The 16,373-nt window shown below is 39.0% G+C and overlaps 1 protein-coding gene across 3 annotated transcripts in view; it reads left to right on the top strand.

Moving 5' to 3' along the window:
- COL5A2 (collagen type V alpha 2 chain) overlaps positions 1–16,373 on the top strand; it is a 166,060-nt gene that overhangs the window by 93,946 nt on the left and 55,741 nt on the right. The gene's annotated exons all lie outside the window — the stretch shown is intronic.

Below are 16,373 nucleotides of genomic sequence, written 5' to 3' on the forward strand. Positions count from 1 at the left end.
GGATATCGTCTGTTCTTAACACAAACTTTGCATACTGGGGGAATGAATTTGTGTTTGTGTTTTTTTTTTTAATGCAAAGCTACCAACCCAAGCTGGTAGTGGCCTGCTCTTCTGTTCCAATGTGCAGGTTTGGAACTGCATGGAACATGCTCTGTGTGTCTGTTAGGCACAATATGCTGAACCTGGTGTGCTTCCAGACTGGAGTGTTTGAAAGACAAAAATTCTATGTATAGAAAGAGATTGAAAATTCCAATGGGATGTAAGCCCAGAGCAATTGTCTGTTTTCCATTTCTTGTATATGCTACCCAGTACAGAGCAGGATATTATAAAATAATTTAATACCTAATCCATAAGCCAAATTTCTATGGGGAATTCTAATTAATGGAAAAGAAAAAAAGAAACTAGTATTTCAGCCTGTGGCTTACATTCCTCACAGTCCCTGATTGCTAAATGTGGAGAGCAATTGAATCCTCATGTGAGGCAGGTCAGCACAGCTGTGCTCAGCCTAATGTGGTGGTGAAGGGCTGTGCAAACTGTGCACATTCTTTGTGATTTTGCAGCTTTCTATAACCTGTTCATGTTATTATCCATTAGTAAACAGTTGAATCATCTGCTATGTCAGTAATTTAGTTTATCAATATTTGTATTGGCAAACAGAAATTATTTCAGATATTTCAAAAATATTGAAGTAGGCTTGTATCAAAGTTTTCAGAGTTTCATAATTGTGAAGGGTTGCTCTGTGCGTTGTAAAAGAGCAAGAGAAAAAGAAAACTGTTATTTATGGGATTTGCTATGAAACATAAATATCTAAAGAACTAGAAATGACTTTGAAAAACAGCTAAGATAAAAACTAATACTTCCTACCAGATACTACATGTTGCACAGCATGGTCATTAGGTGCAGGTGTGTATCTCGTTCAGCTGCTAAAGATTCCTTCCAAAGCCATTCAACAGTGAAAGGAGTGCTGCTGTGTTGGGTTTCTAGCTCCAGTAATGAGGTGGTAACTGTCACCTGGGACTGACCTGAGCCCTAGGGATGGAGTAAGGGAGTCTAGCAGCTCCTGCAGGGAGACAGCAGTAGAGTATGTTTCTATTTACTATCGAGAGGTGGCACTTGAAAGGCAGCACTTCTAGTAAGGTGGGATGGAAGGAGGCTGGAAGATCAATTTTTGCAGGGTTGCTTTTTTTTTTTTTTCTTTTTTTTTTTTTTTTTGCTATGCATCTAAAGGCTTTGAAGTGGTTCTGGCAAGTGATGGCTTGGTTTGTTGTTAGGTATGTGTATTTATTATGCTTTCCAACAGGCATGAAGACTGTGAATGATTTGTAATAAACCATTTGAAAATATGCTGTGTGCTGTAGCCAGTGGAAATCTGCGGAATGCATGTGAATCTTAAGCACAACCACCTATTTGCAGAACAAAAAAACCCATGGATAGTAATTCCTTCCTAATTCCTTTCTGATCCCAAACTGTGGGGTACTTCTGAGGATGGGCTCCTCTCACATAGATGTTATTTATATCTCAGGGTATCTTTCCGAGCTGTACTTCAAGCTCTTTCATGCAGTAAGTGTAGCCAGTGTCTTACATTTGACTCTTTGGATTTTCTGGTGACTGGGAAGAATTTTCCCAGATGTATTTATTACAGTTAGTGGTGATATAAGTGAAGCAATTTTGACCTCCAGGCAGAGCCAGGAAAATGGAGAATAAAAATGGTGTTAAATTAACTGTGGTGTGGGTTGTTTTTTTTTTTTTTTTTTTCCATGTGAGTGCAGGAAATGCAAGGCTGAGCATCAGTGATGGTCCACAGCAGTGTCTCTTCATGTACGTTGACATGAGCAACTGATCTAGAAAAAGAAAAAGATTGTGTGGTAGAACTTTTGTGTTGCAAAACTTAAACCAGTGGTTTTTATAGGTGGAGAGCTTTGATCTTTGCTAAGCCATAATAGCTAGTTTGGGGTGTTTTGTACCATGAGAAGCTGTACTGTGAGTGGGTGGATGTAGCAGGAAACTACCACTTATATCCTAGAAAAATGAGCTGTTTGATACAAAAATAGATATAAAACGTGGCACAAAAACTTCTTTGTCTCTAGGGATTGGGAAGCTCTCTGTGAGGACAGGAATTTTTGCAATTTTTTTTTGTAAACCTCTGATCGATACCTCCAAATCAGTCACTGGAGAACATGAAATAATAGCTTTAGATTGGCTTCTGAACCAATGGCAGTTTGAGATCCAAAAAAATACATCTGCAATAATTGAACAAAAATCTAATCATACTTCAAGTTAATCATATCTTAAACAAACACAACTGTGCTTTTTTAAACACAGCTCAACTACTTCTCAGAAATACTTGATGGGAGGGCTCACTTCTGCTTTTAAAGCTTTTGTGAAGTATGAGAGAATCACTGAAGAATAGTAGACCAAATTTTAGATTTGGTTTGGAAATGTAGACTTGCCTGTTTTTCAGCTTGGCAAAAACAATTCAAGGTACAGACTTCGGTTTTGTTTTGAATTGGGGAAGTCACCAGTCATCTAGGTTTCATTCACACTGGTTTTCTTTCAGACTCTTTCAGGAGGTCTGGAGTTTATGGTGAGTCTTTGTAGCTGCTGGGCAAGGTTTTGGTTTGGAGACTTTTAAAAAGGTTTGTTTGTGCTTTCTTTAATAGACTCTATTGAGATGATGATACTTTATTCTCCATGGTGATTTCAGTTAAAGTTAGATGCCCTGTGTGCTGAGAAATCCATCCAAATCACAATTTATAAAAATGCGTAGTAGTGTCAGGAGTGGCTTCAATTTTCAATTAGGTTGCATCTTGTAAAGCATGCAAACCTTACTCAGATTTCAAGTCTTGCAGGTTGTGTTCTTGTGATGTGTTGTGACTTAGTGATGTTTTCCTTCTTTCTGTTACCTGAGGTTGAATCTCTGCTGCTTAGTTACTGTAGTTCTCCCTTTGTGGAGAAACTTCACACATTGAAGCAAGCTTTACAACACAGGTGTGTTATGGCTGAATCTCAGGCTATTTGATTCCTTAACATTAAAGAGTACAGTGTGTGTAGATCGCTCTGAAAGTAATGCTTCCTATTTTCATGGAAACTACAACAGATGCAAAGAACACAATAGCACAATAATTTGATAGAGCAAATTTGCAGCTGCAAAAAAATTATTTTTCAACACAGTCACCACTGTGAGCTGTGCATTTTCACAGGCAATGAAAGAGAGTCTGCATGCTGGGCTCATAGAAATCTGTATGGTCATCCAGAACTCTGCTTGTGTTTCACATTGCTGTCACAACTGCTGAAATGCGCCACCCGCCACGTCACTTTACTCATGTCCACTTTTTGGTTTCCATTAATGTTGAGCAGGTGTTGATGAATGTCAGTGGGTGCCATGTTTCTGCATGAAGGAATTCAGTGACACACCTTTGCTTCATGTGCACTTCCACATCAGATACTGTTTTGTCACAGTGCCTCTGTGCTGCTATCTGTCACACGAGAACAAGGTGCAACAGGATGTTGGTGGGAGGCTTCAACCGTTGCTGCCATACCACCTCCACCTGGCTCTGACATTGTAGGACAACATCTAAAAAAAAAAAAAAGCTGATGCTTTCAGAGCAGCCCTTGTACATCAAGTTCAGCATGACGTAGCAATTTCAGAAGGTGAACGTGGAATAAACCTTGCTTGGTTCTATTAGAGGTTATAAAAGTTCAGAGCATATGCACAATGCTAAATATTGGGAGAGTCTTTGGGAAAAGAGAGAATTCAAATATCCCAAAGCTAGTAATATAAGAAGACTAGAGCTAGTTGGTATAAAGTGAATTGATGAAGTGTATCAAGGAGAGTCCAGTCCAACTTCACTGAAGTTTTTTTTTAAAAAAAAAAAAAAAAAAGTTTTTTGTGGTTATCAAATGAGAGAGCTTTTAATCATGATGTCAAATTCCAAGTTTGATCCAGAACTTTGCAGAGCTCAGTAGAAAGCTTTGTTAATTCTACTTTTCACATGGATCTTAAAATATCAGTTAATTTTCAGTAAATGCAGTTAATTTACATGCACCTATGCAGGAGTGACCCTGACTATCTGTACAGGCTGAGGGGTGAGATGCTGCAGAGCAGCACTGCTGAAAGGGATCTGAGGATCTTCATCAACAACGAATTGAACGTGAGTCAGCAGCGTGCCTGGGCAGCCAGGAAAGCCCACCATGGCCTGGTGCACACCAAGCCTGGCATTGCCAGCCAGTCTAGGGAAGTGATTGTCCTGATCTATGCTGCACAGGTGCAGCCTCACCTTGAGTATTTTGTACAGTTCTCGGTGTCACAATAAAAAGAGGACTTAAAACTACTAGATAGTGTCCAAAGGACATCTACAAAGATGGTGAAGGGTCTGGAGGGGAAGACATGAGGATTGTGGGTGAGGTCCCTAGGTTTCTTCTGCCTAGAGCAGAGCATGGTGCAGGTAGGCTCGTGGCAGCTGCATCTCCTTACAGCAGTGCTGAGCTCTGCTCTCTGTGACAGCAACAGGGCATGAGGGAATGGCATAGAGCTGTGCTAGGGGAGGGTCAGCAGGGTGTTAGAGACAGGTTCTGTACCAGAGGGTGGTGGGCATTTCTGAACTTCCAATACTCATTATTTGGATAATGCTCTCAGTAAGACGGTCTGATTTTTTTTAATTTTTATTTATTTATTGTGTTGCTTCTCTGTGGAGACAGGAGTTGGGCTCATTGATCTTTATGGGTCCCTTCTAACTCAGGATATTCTATGATTCTGTGATACTACGTTATCTTAGGTAATTGACAGTAGTAGGTCAAATTGTGCCTCTAGGTCTCTGCACTAATTCCATCATGGAGTCCAGAGCAGAAGTTGGGCACTAACTTCTGTGTTTAGGAAAGTATTCAGGGTTAAATGCTTTGGATAGGGACGGAGCTGAACTAACGTTCTCAGAAATGTATCTGAACATTGTTTATTAACTAGGGGTTAGTTGCAGCAGTAAAGAGATTTGTGATCGATCATCCATTAGATGAAGGACCTAGTCTTTTCTATCATAAATAGCTGTTTTACTTTCAATTTCTTATGAATTGTTTCTTTGTTTTATAACTATTCATAAAACTACATACTGTATATGCATATTTATACAGGCAGTACGTGACAGATACAATATATGTTATTCTGCAGACATGCTGTGAACATCAAGAGCTGCAGACAGATACCTCCATGCTCACTAAACACAGACTCATTTCTAGTAGAAGTCTGCTAACTCCTGGGGAAACTCTTGCTTTCTCTGTCAACCTGCTTCCCTGAAATCTGCCTTCTTTCTTCCAATATTTGCTTAAGAACTTATTTTTTTCCTAATTTTTCTAAGTACCTCCTGGGTTGTGTCTTTGGAGTTGACGTAGAAGCTCTGCCAGCTTGAAAACCACAGGAAACCGGGAGGCCTTTAAGGAAATGCTGACACAACTTTATCTATAGCAGAGCAATATAAGCCATCTGTTTCATGTAAGATGGTTATTACCTTTTCTTGTCAAATTTATCACTAGGAAAATATTTTACACTCTTTCTATGTCTGTAGCAGTCAGCTGTGCAGTTACTGATATGCTGAGATTCAGGTTTATCAAAATGGATAACTGTCTTTCAGACCATTAAGTTAATGTATAAGTTCATGCTTTTGCAGAGGCAGAAGGTTGCTCCTTTTTATATTTCTCCAGTTTGTCAGTTCTGGTGGCTCTTGAGGGATTCAGTGCATGTGGTCACCCTTGTATCTTATCCTGAAGCCCTTAATAAAACTTGCTGCTAGGCCCACCTGTTTACAAACTAGTGTATCAGCTAGTTGCTTTGGAGAGATGTGGTAAGTAGTGGATAATGATGTCAATTCTTCAGCCAAACTGAACCATAATATGTTTGTGCCAAAAAGTGCAACCTCAAAGCCTTGAAGGTGGGCTGGAAGCATGAAATAAGTTTGTCACATTGTGTGCATCTAGTACACTTGACGTTATTACCGAATGTCTGAAACCTCACATCGCTTTTTGTAAAGAGCCAGGCAGTGAAGAACTCTAGCAAGGAGATGTGAACTGCTAACTCAGCAATACTCTTTTAGATCACTATTTTCTTTTAAGCAGAAATAAAGTTATTCTTGAAAACAGTTAGAAAGCTGGTCTTGAATATGGGATGCTCACTGATTATTTGGAAGGCCTGAGGGGTAGCATGTGTGCATGACTGTGCTGAGATACAGGGCTTGGTCTCGCTGGCATATATGACACCGAGTCCAGCCCAGTGACTTATTGTCTCTGTGTATGCACAGGTCTTGCGGTCTGTGTGTGATATGTCCTCTACTGCAGTAACGAAAAACTGTTGGAAGTGGCTGCATGAGGCTGTAAGAGCACAGATCACAGGTGGAGAAAGAACTGGTGAAGGCACTGGTAACGAATAAGTTTAGCAATAGGACACTGCGTTCTGGAAATTATCACAGACCTCTACTGTATATTGTGGATGGATGCCAGCTATTTCTAATCCTCTGGGAACTTTCTTAGAACAGAACATAGCTATCTATCTATTTGAAAAACAGATGTTGATTGAGAGACTAAAAGTCAAAATGGTTAGCTGGGGTGAACTGGGTAAACTGATGATCCAGTTAATTGACAGCTACTGATTTTTCAAACCTGTAACTGATTGTATCAGCTAAGCATGCAGCACCTCATTTCCAGCCTTTTTCTTCAAGTATAAGAAGTATGAGTACATTTGGAGATGCTGTTGATCACTGCTATGTTCTGAAGGAGGTAAAAGATTAGAGTTTGCTCTAAAGCTGTGCAAATATAACATTCCTAATCGACTAACTGAATTTCAGTAATGGGTAGAACAAAACATTAATTTGCTTGCAGACATTTGAGCTTATTTTATATAGAATAGGGAGCAGTGACTCGAGCAACATCACCTCTTAAGGCACTTGAACATATAAACAGGAATCAGGATAATGATCTCAGTTCTGTCCTCTCAATCATCATTCATATTGGACTTCACCGTTGTTACCATGTCCCCACATATCTAGTACCTCACTGAACTGGATTTCTATTTCTAAACCTATAAGAAAACACGTCAAATGGTTGTCTGTTCCTAACCAGTGAGTAGTAGTACCTCTTGCTTAGGGAGTTGCTGATGCTCTGAAAACTTCATGGAGCATTTCTCAAATTGCAAATTTCAATGTTAAGTTATACTCTTAGTGCAACATTCCAAATGATGTAAGGTGCTGAAGAAAAGGAAAGATAGATTATTTTCTTAGAGAAGGACAGCAGAGATACAGAGGATAAAACTAGGATTTGGAGGAAAAGGGTGAAGTGGAAGAGCTTTGCGGTTCAGAATATTATATTGCTTAAGAACATGAAAGACTTGAAATTGAGATGCTCTTTGAGGAAGATTTTGAAAGGCTCAGGTGTGCTTCTGATAAGCTGGATTTCAGCAAAATGTTATTTGAAATTCTTCTGAGTTAAATGATGCAAAAAGATGTCAGTATTTGTAGAACTTGACTGTTTGAAATGAAGTTCTTATTAGTTGGATGCTGCATTCATGGGCCTTTAAAAGCTCGTATCAAAGAAACAATGATAGAAAAAAATAGAAAAGATATGAAAAATGACAAAGTAGTTTTGAAAGAAAGAACTAAGGGAAATAGCAGATGAAGTTCAAAGCAAATAGTAGCTGGAGGTGATGACGGCTGGTTTGTTTTAAAGTATGGAACTCTATTTGAATTTCAATTCATTCAAACTCTTTCTACCATGGAATGTTTGTCTGACAAAAGTTCATAATGCTTCATCCCTGAAGCATGGAAGATATCCAGTGAGCAAGAGCAGGAGAGCCTGCAGAAAAGCCTTTCATTTCCTTTGTCCCAGAAACCCTAATCCTGCAGGGTAGTGAAGTAAAGCCTGGTATGTATCTGTTAAAAGAATTTTTATTAACATTATGCATCTAAATGGCAGGATTTTTTTTGTTTTCTGACTTGTGTTTTTAACATGCAGTGTCATTCTTTATGCTCATCACTCTTTTATTTATTTCAAAGTATGTATGGACCTACACTTGAGGCAGTAGCAGAACTAAGTTAAACATGAAATTTGAAAATTGAATTTTCAAAAATAGAATGCAGTAATAGCAATTCTCCACATACGCAGAGGTCTCTAATTCTGCTTTCACACTGGATTTTTTTTATTATTATTATTTTATTTTTTTTTTACAATGCCTACCTGTACATCTAAAGAGCGTTTCCATTTCTCACACTTGCACAAAGACAAAAGAAGAAACTAAATTTTCCCACTTAAACTTAGAGAAGTTCTGTAACACTTGGAAAATGGAGTAGGGGTCTTTCTCTGACCTAACTTTATGTTCCTCCAGCTGGAGTTAAGTTTCATTAGTCTATACATGAGACTCTACTTGAAGACATCTTTGGAGTTGTGATATACAAAGAGCAACTTGTGCCAGAGAGGAAACCGTTTATACATATTCACATTCCCTATCCATTCAGATGAATTGAAGCAACCGTGGGAGGCCTCAATATCAGTAATGATGACAAAGATAGAATCAGGTCGGTGAGAGCACTTTCTCTCAACTTAGCTCAAATATCTGTTTTTATAATGCTTTCTTGGTACAAGGATCTCTCAAGTCCTGAATGAAATACTTGAAATAAACTATTCTGAAAATAAATATGGTTTCCAGTGGATGTATCTAGTAAAAGTACCTTCTTTATTGTTTTAGTATTTCAGTGCTTTCCAACAGCAACAAAAAAAAAATGTAGACGTTACAGTCAGAAAGATTAGCATGGCGGAAAGGCGATACAGGAGTGGAATGGCAAAAGGGACAAACCGGAAAGGAATGCTCACCCATCCACAAGGATCTAGGCTCTTGGAAACAAATTCCACAAGGGAGGAATCTCCAACCAGAGATCTTTCTCTGGTGGCAGTCAGCCCTTAAATGGGTCTAAGAGAGGTGCAGCCAGGCTCCACCCCTTCTGGTAACACAGGTGAATTGCCTTCACCTGTGCTCCCAGGGCTGTCTCTGTCATTTTCCCAGGTGATCAATCAGTGGTTCAAGCCCTGACTCAAGAGCTCCCATACAGTAGAAAACTTCCTGTCTGGTCCTTAACATCCAGCTCTGATATTTCAGTCTCAAAGATTTTCTCATATCTAACCTTTATTGAAATTAGTTGAGTTCGACTTTCTTCTTACTGACACTTCTTTGTAGACAGTAAAGGAAGGAAATTGATTATTGCTCCTATGTCTCCAATAAATTGAATTTCTGCAGAAGTAAAAAATTTCTTCTTAGACTCAATGCACGGAAATCACTGTCTCCTTTCTCACACACTTGTGCAAGTGACTTTAAATTACATTTGAAACTAAGTTACTCCTTTATAACCTTCATCCTTGATGCTGCACCGAGAATAGCTAGGATATCCTGAGGGCTGCCAAAGCCTGCTCTGTGTTATCTTGAAACCAGAAGCTGCTGACTGAGCTGTCTGGTGTATAGTAAAGGTAGTGGTAGCAGAAAAGAAACAGAGGTTTTGTTGCTGGAATTTTTGTAGACTTTCTTGCTCTTTTCTAATTTCAGAGGCCCAGAGTTTCAGAAAATGAATAGCTTTGCTGTATAAACAACATGTTATGAGTATGGCCTTCCAGTGCTACCTTCCTACTCCACCCAAACACTGGGTGGTTTTCTCTTCAGTTTGAAATGCTGAGCCTGTTGAAATGTAAGGATTTTTAATTATGGAATTGAGTTTTCTTACTAATTACAAATCTTTATTTTTAGCTAAGAAAGAGGGTGATATTAGTCAGCAGAGGATGCATTTAGGGACTGTGTGAACCCGCTTTGCAAACCACGGTGTATAAGAGGTTTGTGGAAAAGGCAGTGTGATGATAGGTTTCTATGGAACTTTGATGTGTATAGCTTCAAAGAATGAGGATGTTTGGGCAGTAGCATGTTTCTCTTAGATGAAATAAGATGACATCCGTACCCATTTTGCCTGACTTCAAAAGAGATAAATCCTACAACATAAGAAAGGCAAACCCATTCCTTCACAAAGCAAAATATTACTTTGTCAGTTCAACTTTCAGTATGATTGCATATGTGAAGCTAGAACAGTGGAAAAAACTTGCTAGAATTCAGTAGTTGGAAACACAAGTGAGATTGGCTTGTGGTTAAGCAGCTGCTTTATGAATTTTCCTGTTGCTGTTCATTGGGTACAATCTGATTGCCTTTGGCAATGTGATAATTCACGTGGAGAACAAAGGGAAAGCAGCGTAATCCATCCTGTACATAACCTGGTCTTTTGTGAACAGATTTTACTATATTTGCCCCCTATCTTTTTCTTCTCTGTTTGCCATCAGTTTTTGTGTGGGCTCATGCTGTGGTGTATGGAACTTACATAGGCTACCTCCACTGTTAATGTTAGAACAGATGGTAACTTACTTTCCTGCCTGACCAGAGTGGTTAAACCATTTAGACTGTGTACGGTATTTTTTTCTTTAAAACATGCTTTGCAGAAGAGGCATGATTATTTTTGAGTGAAGTTGTAAGCTATATCCTTTTCATTACACATTTTAGAACACTGAAGGTGAGTAGTGTTATGTAGGTGAAGGATTTCTAAGAAGTAAAACATGATTTAGGCAAGAAAAGATGAGGGTGGTTTTTTTCTTTAAAGTTAATGTGCAGTAATAATAATAGTATGACAATAGTAATGAACAGAGGAGCTATTGAAACCTTTAAGATGAAATGAAGGATCCTCTTTGTTTCAGTTGTGGGAGAGCAGTACAACATATTCTTTGATATGTACATCAAGTAGAGTTATTCTGGAATGCATGAACTAAGAAACTGATTCTTTGCTAAGAGCAGCCGGAAAAGCATAGGCTTATAGATGCAGAGCTTATTGCTCAGATTTCAAAATATGTTATCTAATCATTTGACAAAAAATGAAAATACAAGGCAGCATGAGATGCCTATACAATCTTGATGGTTTCAGAAGTGGTTGTTCAGGACTGACGCAGCCCAGTGTTGCTCCACATGCCTTGTCACTTGGGCAATCGCTTTTTGTCTGGCTGGACAGCCAGCATGGCTGCTTGTGAATTATGCTTACTGCAGGAATCCAAGTATTCTGTGAGTGGAAACTGTCTTAATGATACCAGCTCAGGAGGCAGCTGAGAGAATGTTCTTCACAGCCAAAATACATTGTTTTACTGAAGTACAGCAGTTCTAAAGAATGGACTTTGGAAAGACCAAAATGTAGCAATCGCGGGTTCCAGAGTAGTGTGCCAAAATAGACAGTAGAAAAATACTACATTTTCATTGAACAGTTTTCTTATTTTAGGCTTGGGTTTAGATACATTAGACATGGCCCTTACGTCCTGATAAAGTTTACTTCAGTTGGTGGCAGGAGCAGGTTGGCCAGGTTTCCCACGATTGGAGCACGGTTGCTTCCAGAATGAAGCTAAAGCATCCAGTCTTGCAGTTTTGACTCTGTTGTACTTTCAAAGACAATGCCCATATTGCCAAATTTGTGAATATTCAGCAGTGCTGAGCCCTGGCCCTGCTCTGCTTCTATTTCAGCATATTCTCTTTGTAAGTGCTTGATCAAAAGACTCTGCTGTTTCTGTGGGACCAGCCTATCCTCATGCAAATGAAAGCGGCTCCACTTAAAAATGTCATACCAGAGTCAAGAATGTATTCAAACACTTAGCTTAGAAAACCAAATGCTCTCTGGTGCCTCGATCTTCTTTTGAAATAATAAAATGTAGTAACTTGATGTGGTAAGCACACTTTTAGGTTTGATCTGCCTGAGGTAGGAAGTGAGACGACTGGGACAGAGCTGAACTGGCTTTGGGGTGATGACCTTGAATGATGAAGTTTAAGCAGCATGGATGACAACAGAGACCAGACACCCTGTTTTTTCAGCTGAATTGCTCCAACTGCTGAAACCAGCTACAGCGTTTTCTCAGCCATGCCCTGAAATGCCTGCCCATTACTATCTGTGCATGACCTTAGACACTTTGAAGTTATTTTTTTCTCCACTGTGTGCTTGATGTTTGACTGGTGTATTCTGAGACTGTTTATATGATCACTGCTGGCAGATCAGGCTCTGCAACCTCCCTCTTCACGCTGTTCTCCTACAGGCTCCAGAGAACGTAATCAGTCATTCTATCCCTGAACCAAAGTAAAAACAGAGAAAAACAAAACAAAAAAAACAACCCTGCCCTTATTTACAGAATGACTTTAGTGAGTTAGTTAAACCAACTGTTTCCAAAGCGCGAGGATCCGAGGCTGTGGAGTAACCAATAGAAAATGACCAACCTGAAACGTCTTTACAGTTCATTGCCCAGTCCATAGCATAAGAAGGGGGTGTTTAGAAGGGTCGAGTCTTGTTCATTAATTAAGTCAGTAACAATGAAGTCAATATGCAGAAACATCATCAGATGCTCTTTGTGAATTGAACATTATAATAAACAGTGGATAACACTGTAGGACCAGCAAGAAAAATCCTTTTTAGTGGAAAAGCTCCCAGTATATTCTGCCTTTATATCCAGCATGCATTGGACCTTGTAATAAAAACATTGTTCTTGACTGTTGTTTTGGAAATGAACTTTTTTCCATGAAAGATGAGCGAAAATCAACTTCTCACTGATGGAGGCATAAATGTAAGAACTTGAGTTAGTAGAAATATAGACTAACACAGCAGATGTGGCATAGTGTTGCTTCTGAACAGTTAAAAAAACGAGGAGAATCAGATGCTTGCAATGTCAAGTTAAAATTCATTCAGAGGAGTCTAACCATATCCAAAGCATGGCTTTCCGTTTTCAGTTATCACTGTTAGCTAAATCTGGAATCACAGTGCTGAGCTGGAAAGCAGAATTATTTGTTTTGGCACAATTTTCTGGAACGGACAAAAACAGTTGCCAGATCACATTTGGAGCCCGTTTAAAGGTTACCCCTTCACCTGAGTCCAGATATGGTGATTTTTTGTTGGTTTTTGCCTCCAGACTGTTGTTTAGACCATGCAGGCTGGGTTTTCTCAGCTGACAAACTTCAGTGAGTGAACTCACTCCCCTTAGTGCCACTTTGAAGCAGCTAGTTAGCTGCAAAATGCATATCTTCAGTGGAGCTCCAGTTAAATGCTGTTTCCATTTCAGCAGTGAAGTCCCTGCTTGGGAGCCTACTTGTGTCTTGATACTTAGCAGCACTTATTCACACTTAATGCTATGGTAGTGGACTCTGCAGCAAGAACAGCTGAGTCTCTGTAATTTTCCATTCCTAGAGTACATGTTTTAAAATCACCTCCACTAATTAATAAAAGTCCCAGAGCGTAGTCTTATTCTGAAACAAGGCGCGAGGGCTTTGTCTCCTTGCCTAGGTGGTTGACTGACCCAATCACACTGAAAGCTTGCTGGGATCTAAGACCACTGAACTACTTTTAATGTGTAGAATGCTTTTAAAAATACTTATTTTGTGCAAATTATCCTGTGAAGTTCTTAGGAAAAGACTCATAGAACGAATTGAAAAGGCATGCCCAGTTTTCCTAAGAAACACTTCTGATGAAGCCTGGTTTCCTAGGTTTTATTTCAAACTGTGAGCATTCTCAAAAGCATAATGAAAGGAATTTATTATTATCCATTTCTTTTAGAAGGGGACCTCAGTCGTGCTCTAACTTGGGCCTACCTTCTCTTCCCAATTGTGCATTCACAAAACTTGTGGGAGTGCAGTATTTCAATGACCCTGTCTCTCGCAGAGTCTCTGTCAAACATGGTGTAAATCAGCCTCTGGAATCAGATATGTGTTGGGACACACAAGCCTAATTTGCCTAGGACTTGGGGAAAAATGCAGAATGAAATATTCATTTGGACCTTCAGATAGCGTGAAACAATACAGAGCTTTGATAAAGTCGTTTTAGACCAATGAATGACTTTGCTAGATGTTTTTTAGGCTTTTCTATAACAAATAAATTCTTTATGCTGAATTTGTGTCGTTTCTAACCTTGGCTGCCCAGGGGGACATAAACTGAATCTCAAGCCATCTAGAGAGCATTCATCTTGTGTAATACTTAGCGACTTAACAGTGTGTTAAAGGCCTTGTTAGTGATGAGCATTTCCAAGAGAAAGCTGTTATTTGCATTTAAGTGCATCCTTGCACTGTGGCTATTATCTCTAGTTCACTGAGGTGCATGATGCATCCTGAATGGAATTGGCTGAACGCAAATTTGATTTGATGGTGCCAATTGAGTCTTTCAAATAAAGTGAATTCTGAATCAGTTCACTTTTTTATTCTAGGATTCTAGGTTTATCCTTATGTCTGTAACCGTAAATTATATTTTCTGTAAACTCTGTTAATCGTGAAGAAGAATCATTCCTGTGCATGAAGGCAAAATAAGTTTTATATTCATCAGTGCTTCTGAAAAGTGTCTGATTTTTCAAAATAATTGATATTTGCGCTATAGTTTGTGTGATAATTTAGATAGTGCTATTTATTACTGCTTGGGAAAAATGCTTTCAAAAGATAAAATCTCTACATGTAGTGCAATTCCTATAGCAGTAAATGAGTTTTTTTTCCTATTGATTTAATGAGAACTGGAGCAAGTTCTACGTTAATGTTGCAACAGTCTGGCAATCAAGTATTATTAACACCCAGCTCCTCTTGTCCATCTCTTGGCAGTCTGTGCACATACCCAACAGTACATCTGCAGAATGGTTGTTAGCACGTATGGCCTTTCACTTCAGTTTTCTTCTGCACCTCTGCCTGTGAGTCAGTAGAATTTCATTTTTGTAATTCGTAACTTGAAACTCAGCTTTTCTTATTCTTCAGCTTTCTTCCGGAGTTTGACTTTATTTTTTCTTTTTTTCTTTTTTTTTTTTTTTTTTTTTTTTTAATTTAAACACTGTATTTTACTGTAATCTTATATTTCTATATACTGTTCACAAACTAGAATCAGGATGAATATATGAGAAACCACTTGCAGAAGTTGCTTTATCTCCTGGCCTTTTTCTTAAATAATCCTCCCTTTTTTATTGCACACTTTTTATGTTAAGCAACATAAAAAAAAAAAAATGAACTTCAAGACGTTCGTCTTGGCGAAAGAAAGAATACAACTGACAGACTATGTTTAGAAAACCAGTCATCACCTGCTCTAGTTTCATTAAACTACATTCTCTACTACTTGTAGGTCTATTAGACTTCAGGCTCCTTTAATTTTTGATTACTTGAAATAGTAGAAGTGTAATGAAATGGAGCTGCTTTGCTGCTGAATCCTTTCCCTTGCCATTTCATAAATCAGCCAAAGTTGTTAATGTCTGTGGAAAAGCTGTACATATGCAAGCTCTGCTCAGGCTTTTTTCCCCCCTGCGTATGGCATTCAGAGATGTATCTCCTGGCTTCTCTTCTAATTTGAAATATTAACTTGTTTTATAATCGTGGACAGGTAACACAAGAGCACTGTGTGAGGCTTTGGGGGCTTTTCTGCAAGGAAAATTAGTATCTTTGGAAGACACTTTTAGAAAGCTGCTAAAAGAAGTTCTCTTCATCTTTCAACCCTTCTTGAGTAATTTTTGATCAAGAAACTTTTTTTTCTTTTTCCCCTTCATTCTCTCATTTCTAGATGTGATTTTCCTTTCGTCCATCCAGTTTCCATGCTGAGGCCTTACTTTCCTTGTTCACATGCAAGACTTGAACCAGAAATCAATGAAAGCAGGCAATGAAAATAACTTTGAATACTAAACCGAGACACATTATCTCCCACTTTATTGTCTCTTATTTCCATTTCTTCCCTCTGCTTCTGCCCTGGGAAAAGCAGCCTGGTATCCATGTTCTGCTAACAGACCATGTGTGCAGAAAGCATGTGTGTCAGTAAGCAGTTTGGATCTCTGGTATAGCTCATGCCTGGCTCATGCCTGGTAGGTAGTTCTAGATGGGTTAGTCCTGCCCGTGGCTTGTTGAAGGAGGGAACTGTTCTAGAGAGAGATCAGCTTAAAAGGAAAAGAAGCTTAGCATAAAGTGCCAAAAGCAGGGTGTGGCTTGTCCACTTTTGCTGGATGCGAACTCATTTTTGGATTTACTGATGGCGAATGATGGGCTTTGACAGCCATCTAGTGGCTGCGGTGTTTGTTTCCCAGCAATTAGCGCAATTTCAGTGTGGTGGCAGAACTGATCCCGTTAGTGTGCCACGTTAACGGTTCCTGCCTCTGTAGTCATTAAGCACCTTGTGTTAAGAACTGCTGAGGTAGAAAGAATATGTGAAGAAAACAGTGCCTTGGTGTCTGTAATTTAAAAACAAAACAAAAACTTGTTGATTTCCATAACAAGAAAGAAACAGAGTAGTAAATTTTCCTCTGCTGCCTTCCCTGGTCTGGGTATGGATGGATGACTTGCCTATGGTTCA

This window comes from Tympanuchus pallidicinctus, unplaced genomic scaffold (assembly GCF_026119805.1).
Source record: "Tympanuchus pallidicinctus isolate F22 unplaced genomic scaffold, pur_lepc_1.0 scaffold15, whole genome shotgun sequence".
NCBI classification, from domain to species: domain Eukaryota; kingdom Metazoa; phylum Chordata; class Aves; order Galliformes; family Phasianidae; genus Tympanuchus; species Tympanuchus pallidicinctus.